Source organism: Melospiza melodia, chromosome 2 (genome assembly GCF_035770615.1).
Source record: "Melospiza melodia melodia isolate bMelMel2 chromosome 2, bMelMel2.pri, whole genome shotgun sequence".
Classification (NCBI taxonomy): Eukaryota; Metazoa; Chordata; class Aves; order Passeriformes; family Passerellidae; genus Melospiza; species Melospiza melodia.
Genome location: NC_086195.1, coordinates 118,782,193 through 118,792,450, shown reverse-complemented (window position 1 = coordinate 118,792,450; position 10,258 = coordinate 118,782,193).

Below are 10,258 nucleotides of genomic sequence, written 5' to 3'. Positions count from 1 at the left end.
TGCCAGCAAGTGCAGGATGTGGGACCACCCAGCCCTAGCACTGCCCTGGCTGTGACTGAGCAGCCTTTAATGCTTTGCCATGCAGCTGTAAAATGATTAGTCCCTTGTTTATTTATGCACAGGCATGAAACTAGTTTCAGGTGGGCTCTGGCTGTGATCTGAAGTGCAGCACTTGTTAAAATAATGGGAAAGGGCTGTGGGAGATCAATCCAAGTACAGCAGAGGCCTCTCTGATGGAAGATTTGAAAACCTTTCCTTGGCTTTTCACAGTCCTTTTCACACCCCTTGAGCAGGGGTGACTTGACTGAATTGGTGTGTGTTCACCCCCCTCTCTTATTTTTTCCCCTTTTTATAAAACTGGTTTAAGAACATTGAGTGATACTTAGCTCTTTCTCAAATGGATTTAGAGATGAGAGGCTAGAAAATTTGTCACCTGTTTCAAGCTGGTTTTAAAATCATTAAGGACAAAGATTTCATCTAGCATTAATTTACACCATTATGTCTGTATGTCCACTGCTAAAAACTGCTCTCAATCATCTGTTTGAATCACTCTTGATTCAGTTTAGGCCTGGTACTTCTCTTACTGGATGCAGAAAACAGCCTGCTACCATTGCTCTGTGCTAACTTGCTCTTGTCACAAACACTCAACTTTCAAGTTTATTCATTTCCAATTTAGGTCTCCATTTTACAGGTTTTGTTTCAATAAAGCACTTTGGTTTGTTTGTCCTTGCATATTGATCAGCTTCCATACTGAAGTCCCAGTTCTGCCTTCATGCCCCCAAATCAGACAACCAGATAAATATTTAAATCATTTGTATGACATCAATTTCTTGCATGGAAAGAGGTGCTGTTTCTTACCTGAAAATCAGTTTTGCCTGTTCACAATATTTTTAATGTCTAAAATGTGAAAACTGCTACAAACCAGGACCCAGCCTCAAGCTGCTGCAGCAAATGAGGAGTTGCTGTAGCATGAATTTCATTTTGCATCCTTAAATTGTACATTGGAAACCATATGCTCTTCACTGTAAATTCTTATTAAAATATTTGCTAGTTGACTATTCCAGTAACTTATAATCAAAGCAGTTGCATTTAGATTGGATGATAATAATAATAATAACTAGCTGATATTTCTAAAATTTTGTTCCTTGCTAGGAAGGGAGTTAAAATCTTGACAACCAATATAGGCTATGTGTAGCTGCTTTGATAGCTCTGCCCTGGAAAGTGGCCCTCCTGCTGCTTTTAGCTCTCTACCAGAGGTTAACATGTTGCTTGTAAATTGGCAATGCTACCCCTGAAGGAAGCAGCTAGTCAGCAATTTTAAGACTCCAGAAACTTGGCTTATTTCTAAACTGAGTTTCAGGTTGCTTGGAGCTGTCAAAGTGTGTCTGGTCATGCCTGAGCTTACAGCTTCACAGATTCCTGACAGGAGGGATTCCAGTGCTGAGACTCTGAGCTCCTGAGGGCTGACCTTGGAGCACTCCTCAGCATGCAGAGAGTAAAACTCCTCTGCTGAGCAGGTGAGTGATGCCCCAGCCCTCACAGCAAAACTCCCGTCCTTCAGAAGAGTTAGACTGTGCCTTTAATAAACATTACTTTAAAATTCTCTACTAGTGCATGAAAGAAAAGGTCCAGGGATAAGTAGGAGAGAAGTCTCTTGTGATCTGTCACAGAATAACTAGAATAATTTTGAGCTAGACATTTAATTAGTAAAATTTTTCATCTTCTAACGATGCTTTGATCTGGGGAATGCACAAGTAGTCTAGGGCCCTACAGAATAATTCCTGGGACTTATTTCTGAATGCCTGCAGGGCTTCATCACTGCTCTACCCAGGAGAAGTTCATTCCAATATTGAGGGGTTTTAAAGTAGTGAAGGTAAAAAGCACCCAGGGAAGATGATAGTTGCTCCTTAATCTAAACCAAGTGGAGTATTAGACGTATCTAACTGTAAGCAGTAATTTGAATACCTGTACTATCATAAGGACAATTAATACAGAGTGAAGTTTGCATCCTTTGAAATCCTTTACATCCTGACTTGAGAGTCAAGTTCTGCAATAACTGCTAAAAGGTAAAATCAGGTTGATTTTTGTAACCAAGTGCTTTCATACAAGCATAGTGTTATTCTCCAAATAAAGTGTGAAATTCTACAAGACAAATTGCACATCCATCTTTGCAGATTTTTGTTGGCTAAAGGCCCAGTATGGACCACCTTCCTTTTTAGAAGCTTTTTGGATTTATTTTCAAATTACTGCTGACCTGCCCCACACAGATATAGCATCTGTACTGAAGCATGCAGCTATGGATAGCTTATAGTAACCTGAGGGTGGTTCTGTTTACATTTGACCACAGTGTTGTAACAGTTAATTCCGTCCTAGTAAAGAAAAATCTGTGGAAATTTGCTGGCATTCCCTTCTCCTCCCTTTCTAAATACCAATGTCCAGGGTAAATCACATCTTACCCTGTTTATTTTTCCAGTAGGATTCTACCAACATGTGTGTTTCTTGTGCTTGAAGAGACTTCCTCCCCTGATCCATTAGATGAAAGTGCACTATGCACCTTGGGTCCCCTCTCTTTCACTGCCTGAAGCTGCTCGACACCGCTGCCTCTCTGGGGTCTAACCCCAATTTCCTGAAAAGCCCAGCTGAGCTGGTTTTGGCTGGGGAAGTTCAGTTTTTTCAGAGCAGCTAGTGTGGGACTGTGTTTTGGGTTTGTGCTGCAGACAGTGTCAGTAACACAGGCACATTTTCCTTATTGCTGAGCAGAGCTTGCACAGAGTCCAGGCCTTCTCTGCTCCTCACCCACCAGTGAGGAGACTGGGGGTGAACAAGGAGTGGGGAGGTGACACAGCCAGGACAGCTGACCCCAGCTGGCCACAGAGGTGTCCCAGATGATGCGGCCTCATGCTTGGCATGTAAAGCTGGGGGCAGAGGAAGGAAGCAGGAGGTGTTTGGGGTGATGCTCTTTGTCTTCCCAAGTTACTGTTGTGTGAGATGGGCCCTGCTCTCCTGAAGATGGCTGAACACTGCCTGCCTGTGGGAAACAGTGAATTAATTACTTGTTCTGCTTTGCTTGTGTGCACAGCTTCTGCTTTCCCTATTAAACTGTCTTTATCTCACCCACAAGTTTTCTCCCTTTTGTCCTTGTGATTCCCTCCCCCACCCCACTGGTGGTGAGTGAGCAGGTGCCTGTGGGGCCTCAGCTGGTGGCTGGGGTTAAACCACATCAGTGACCATGGATGCACACAGTTCAAACCCCACTCTTCAGCTAACCCAGCTGGCTCTTGCTCTGTCAAGGGCTGAGTACCAGGGAGCTGGGTGGGAGCAGGTGGCTGGAGCTCCACAGCCACATCCAACCCCACAGCATCTGGTCTGGGAGCTCACTGCCTCCCACACCATGGAGGGCACCAGCAAAGCTCTGCTCCCTACTGAGTGCAACTTCTGTTTGCTCTTTCAAAACCTACCACACAAGACAAACTCACTGCTTGAATAGCACAGAAAGAATTTTCTGCACAGGATAACCAGTGTAGAGAGAGAAATGGGGCATAGCAAACCATGGAGAACCTCATTGTAGTGTAAAAACTAAAAGCACTGCTGAGCAAATGAGGCTGGCAGTTCTAGCAAAAGACAGGTGCATTTCAGTACTGCAATTGTTATAGAAAATTTCATGCCATAAACCAAGTTCCTCTCTACAGCTGTGGCATTTGTTTAATTACTCATCCTTGCTCGAACAAAAGGCGCTTTCAAGATACCTGTACATTTACCTCAGGTTATAATTCCCTTTTCAGATTGTATGTAATCATTTAATATTTAAATTTGATTTCTTGTCCCATAGCAAGAGAGCAGTTGTGGTTTTGTTTAAGATTTGTAATAGGGATGGATTTGATAATTTTATTTCATTGATCAAATGTCTCGGGACACATAGTGTATATAGAAACAGTCACATTTTCAAGTGTTACCCTACACAAAAACTGAATGTAAGCTGTCACTTTTTATTCTTAAAAGGAAAACAGCTCCTAACTGCAAAACACACCTGGCTTATTTTACTTTAATTGCTTCTCAGAAATCACTTTGTCTTGGACTGTGGATCAGTTTAGCAGGAATAGTTTTTACTTTGTGAACTCACTCTTGTTTAGGAAAAATAATAGACACCTGAATTAACGAAATTCAGTTTCTTTGAGATTATTGAACTCAGTTGTGGCAGAGGTGCCCTGGTCTTGGAACAAAAGCAATGTTAGATTGACAAATATCCTTTATTAAGTATGTTTATGAAAATAAAGAATGGCTGGGGAAGGAAAGTCAGTTTGCAGAACATCTGTAGCTCTTCAAGCAGTTAAATTCTTATCACCAACTCTTTTCATTATTTCCACTCCTCCTTTGCTTGATCCAGTTCAAATATTCAGCTGGTGTTAACATACTGAAAAATTCCTGTCTGTATTTGGTGGGATAATGCAGGACAAAGCAGGCTCTCCTCTCCTCTGGTACGTCTGCCCAAGCTCCACGTCACATCCTCAGAGGACTGGCAGGGCCACCCACACATGGCTGCTGTGGACAGCACGGGCCAGCAGCTCCTGCTCTGCATTTACAGTGCAACAGATGGGTTGTGAGTTTGGCGTCAGCTCTCAGCATTGCCTTTGTAATCACTCCTGCTGTCTTCTCAGCACTGACCAGGGTGATTCCAAGCTCTTTCTGACAGACAAGCAGCTATTTTATAGGCTGTTGCACTTGTAGGCACACACACTGGAAATGCTTTTCACTAACTGCAACACCCCATTTTACAATCAACCTTGAGTTCCAAAATGAACTGCATATCCCCCACATTCTTCAATTTCCTGTGATTCTCTTCTCCAGATCCAGCCCTACAAATCTCTAGATGACAGTGCTAGTTACTTCTCTGCATTGTGAAAAGATAAAAAACAGAACAGAGAATTAATGGTCAATTATTAATCCTCATAGATTCATCTTCCTACAGTGACTAAGAGAGCATGAGCCAAGGCTTTCTGAGAAAGGACTTTCCAAATATCTCATAAAATTAAGTATATCATCAAGACTTCCTTTGTCTGCATCATCATTCACTCTTTATAACAACAGATTTAGAAGTTATAACACCTCTCTATCCCATCCAGGTTGATGTAAATCTGTATTTTATTTCTCTACATAATGTTTACTTTTTGTTGCACCTTGCAATCCTTCCTAGGGTGGAGAAGCTCCAAAGTGGAAACGATTAATTAGATTTTAAGGAAGGGAACTCTAAATCAAATCCGTGCTGTGAGAAGAGAGCTGAGTTGCTGGCTTTGCCTTGAGGAAAGACCTGACAGTACCAGCCTTTTTCACTTCCAAGATAAAATACAAAGTTCGTGTGTATCACAAATGTGTCAAGCCACAGTAAGTTTTGTATTACTATCAGCCAAATAAGAAGATATATTTCTGATGACTACAAATGACAGCTATGATTAGTGCAGCCAGTGGTGTGACTCAGTGTGATACAATGAACTCCACAAAAGCTACCTGCTACTTCCCAGTGACTCCAAGGTCTATTTAAAATAAGGAAGTAATAAGAAATGGAAAGGTGATGCTGATCTACTGCAGTAACACCATCTTCGTACCTGACCTGAAGGTTGTTGGCAGAGCAGGAGTTCCAAGCAGCACTAACATTTCCTCTCTTGAGAACAGAAGGCTTGGATGAAGCCTCAATCAAGAGACTCCGAGCTGAATTTACTGCAGTAACTTGTCCACATGAATGAAAGTTTAGCCAAGCTTGTACACAAGCCAGCCACTGGCAGAAAGCCCAGCAGGTGTTTATTCCCCATCCTCCACTGCTACTATTCCCACAACATGGAGAGCTTTCACTACATTCTGCTTTCTCTCTCCTCCCCACCCACTGTTACATTTAAAGGATAGTTCCTTGCCATTTAACCTCTTTAGGATACTGAGCTCCCAAACTAGGCCTCGGAGACCTACACACTGTTGGTGTGCTGAAGACCAAGAAACCAAGCCCTGGTACTGCAGAGTTGCTGTTCTCCTTACATCCTCACTGTTCAAGGGCAAATATTGAAAGGACAGCTGTCATGGAGCTGTTAACACAGTGAAGAGGATCTGTCAGAGGATACAGGACTATATTCCAGTTCTACTAACCTCTGCTTACAGCAATTACTGCAGCATTATTAAAGATATTTGGTGCAGTAGCACTCAGTTTCTTGCACACAAGAAACCATGTGTATCTCTTGGAAGGATAGGACTAAAGATTTATTACAGTCCTCCCTAACAGCAGTTGGACCACTCCCAGCTTGAACCTTCCATACCATGCAGGGTTTAGGTGCCTCAAGGGAACAGAAGCACCAAAGGTTTTGGACAGACCATCTACCACAGTCAGGATAGCATTATATGCTTTGGATACTTGGTGCATTTTTATGTTTGAAGTAACCCTAAGACACCTCCTGAATCCTTACTGATATGTTTATATCATAAGTGACAAGAATGGCAAACTGAAAATTCAGGCTAAATGCTGCTTCTGATTTTGAGCATTATGAACAGACCAAAACTAATAAACAGGCAACCTGTAGCAGCCAGCCTGTAAGTGCAAAGGCAAGTCTTGGCATCCTGTCTCCCTTAAAGGAAGGAAGCAAATTTGGGATGTCCTTAGATGGCTTACATTCTCCTTGCTCCACCAGAACCAGCTGTGGGTTGTGTGATTTTACCTCCCTTTCTTTACTTCTGATATCCCAAACCCAAATCAGACAAACTTACCTCAAGTGACCCCGCGTGCTGGAAGTTGTTATTTCACAACCGCTATTACTAATCGGCTGATGCGATCCAGAAGAATGCCTTCTGGTGTTCTGCTCTCTGGTATTAATCTGTGTCAACATCAAGACATTCAAGCCAAGCAATTTGGGACTGAAATTCAAAATCAGGCAGTGGAGGATAACCTCCCTGATTAAACTAAAGTCTGGAAACAAAAGTCATAAATATATTACAACACGGAACTGCGTGACCTACTTCTCCCCGCCTCAGTAATAACAACTTCAGAGATTTTACTAGTTAAAAAATAAATCCAATTCATTTCTCATAGCCTAAAGTTAAGTATTTTAACATTGCAGCAAAAACCTTTTAAGTTGGGCATTCACTTTCTCTGAGGGAATGCAAATCTGGAGGCTTTTTTTTCAATTAGAAGCAGGAAAGCGACCTTTAATTGCAGCATTTCAAATTATTGCCATTTAATTAATCAAATTTGCATAAGTTAGCAGTGTAGCATAGCTTTGAAATTGTACTCAGGCACCAAAGTGAAGTTTGACTATTCTGCCTCCCTCTCTCCTTTTTAAAAATCTTTATCTAATGTGTTTATATGTGACATTTTCAAGCTCCAAAAGGTTAAAAAACTGCAGGAAATGGGGCTTCAGAAACTTAAACTAAAAATTATTATGTTAATAAAAGCTAGAACTAACCCAAATATTTTTAGTTTTCCTAGGACAAAGATTGCTGCTCCCTTGCATGCACCAATAGAAATCCTTTCTGGCTGTGTACTATTGCACAAGAACCTGAGGGGAGCACTGGCTTTGCCCTTGGCAGATTAGCAGGTGTTCAATAAGCCAGGGCTGCTCTCCCTCCTGCACATACCTTCCTCCACCAGCAAGCTCCCTGATAGAGACAGTGCAGGCAACTAATAAAGTCTTTTATTCCAGAATAAATTATAATGAGCTGTCTCACCCATTTAACATTTAGTCCCTAGATAAATCTTCAAACTCACTGGCATTTTGGATGTCAGCAAGTCCGTGTGGGGCAGTGCAAAATAGATTATTATCAAGAAAGTACCAGAGGGAGAGTGAATAAAGCAGCCAAATGAGATAGATAATTTTATTACCTGAAAATCTGAACTGATTCTAATATTCAATTGCTTTGTTGCAACTGTTTAATTTCCATGACAAAAACTTATATAAATTGCAAGTATCAGATGAAGATATGAAATGTTATTTTGAGTCTGTAACACAGATTCAAATATTAGATAAGCATTTGCATGCTGTTTGTAAGTGTGCAGGTTTCATAAGGCTCCTCCATATTTACCACACTAATATTACCCTAAAAACTGCTCTCAACGTTACTATAGGCAGTTTAGAATCAGGAAAACATAGTAACGATGTGAGGTTACTTAAAAAAAATTGTTCAAAGTTACTTTCCTTCCTCTGGAGTAGAAGAAAGTCAGTGCTACCCTGTAAAAGCCTTTCATTTTGTGATCAGTTAGAATGGGGTGGTTTTATAACTTTTGCATTATCCCACACCCTTGTTTTAGATAAGGTATGCAGAAGCCAACATAACTTCTCAGCATTTAGGATTGCAAGATTAAGAATAGCAATTGTTTACAGTGCTGTTCCCACAGTAGAGCTGCCTGTTTAAATCATTTCCTGGCTTTGTAATTCACTGTTTCCTCCACACTTTCCTCCTCTTTCACTTTGCAGGCTTATTTCTACTGGAAGTTATTTTTCAGAATGGCACTCCCAAAAATTCCAGACCAAGAAGTATCTGTGGTTTCTCACTGTGCCATATTAAGCTCTCCCCTAAACCCTGGGACCCTGCTTCTCCATTGAAAATGAGGTTTGCATGGGCTGCTTCTCACAAAGAGTATTTTCCAATACAGGGATATTTGAATTTGTTAATCTACATGATGTAGATGTGTTTAACCTATTCAGCAGCTTTACCCTACTTTCTGCAAGTCTGATTATGACCAAGGTTGTTCATAGTCAGTCCAGGGCATTTACTGGCTGCTTTTCTGCTGGATGCTCTGTGTCTCCTAGTCATGGGTTGTCTTCCCTTTCTTCTTAAGTTTCAGTGGGTCATGAGTTCAGTAATTTTGGAGAGGAATACTCCCTGCTGATGCATCTGTAACTTCTCTGGTTTCTGCCCCATAAAGGTCCTCCCCCAAATGTTAAAGAAAAGCATATGAAGTTTAGGCTTGAGAGTATCCAAATTCCATTCCCACACTTGTGCAGAAGCAGGCACCATGTCTGCCAAGGCTGAGGTCAAGCATGTTATTCCAGGGAGCTGCTTCAGAGTTAAAAGAAACACTGAACCTTTCTTTGAAAGGCATATTAGGCATATTAGTTCTTAGGGTTTTATTGTCCAGAATAAGACTAAAAGACATTCTGCTGACCAACACTGTCTAAAGAGAGACTGCAATTGGAGTTAAATTGATATTATCCATGAAGGACCATGCCAATCTTATAATAAGGACAAAAATCACAGAATCTGGCCTCCTAAGTAGCATGAGCAGCTCACAATATCTGTTAAGGTTGCTAGAATTCCTACTATGAGAGATTTCCCTCCCCCCAGGAGTAAAACATAGTAGCCATCATTTCATAAATAATGGACGTCATTTTAACCTTTGCTATTTACTTGCTTCAGATCAGCTCTTTGGAAGGTCAGCCAAAAAAAGAATTCTTTTCTCTCCTCCAGTTAAAATTTCTGCAATCCTTTCCCCAAAGGCAATTCCTTCATTGTCAAAGCAAATAATTTTTTTTTTTTGGTCTTTTCATAGGCCAGAAAACATGCATCCTTGGAATAGGGCTAGGCTTGGTCAAGAACCAAGTATGTGATACTTCAGCCTTGTTCAGGCTTATCAGAAAAGCCAGTTTACATTGCATAGCAGACATGCAGCAGAGTGTGTAAACACTCTTGTCATAGTGCTCCTCCTTTCTGATAACTGGAGATCGAGGATCAGAGCTGCTCCTGGAGCCAGCAGCGCTTGGAACACCTCTCACAGAAAGCACCCTGGAAATTCCAGTGCTGGGCCCCTGGGTGTAGCAGGGCTCCTGGCAGTCACAGGATTGCTCATGGCTCCTCAGCTTTAACTGATAAACTGCCTGTGCTCCCAGGGAAATGAAGGGAATTAGGGGTTTTTTTGCAAAACACATGTGGGCCTGCAAAGGAGTTGTTCTGCTCAGCCATCTTCATCAGGGTTTGTTACCCTGCACCATTTAAGAGCAAAGCTCCCTCACTGCGGCCTACAACTTCCTCAGGAGGGGAAGAGGAGGGGCAGGCACTGATCTTTCTCTGTGCTGACCAGTGACAGGGCCAAGGGAATGGCCTGAAGCTGTGTCAGGGAAGATTTAGGCAGGATATAAGAAAAAGGTTCTTCTGCCAGAGGGTGTTGGGCACTGGAACAGCTCCCCAAGGCAGTGGTCACAGCACCAGCCTGACAGAGCTCAAGAGCATTTGGACAACACTCTCAGGCACAAGGTGTCACCCTTGGGGATGGTGCTGTGCAGGGCCAGGA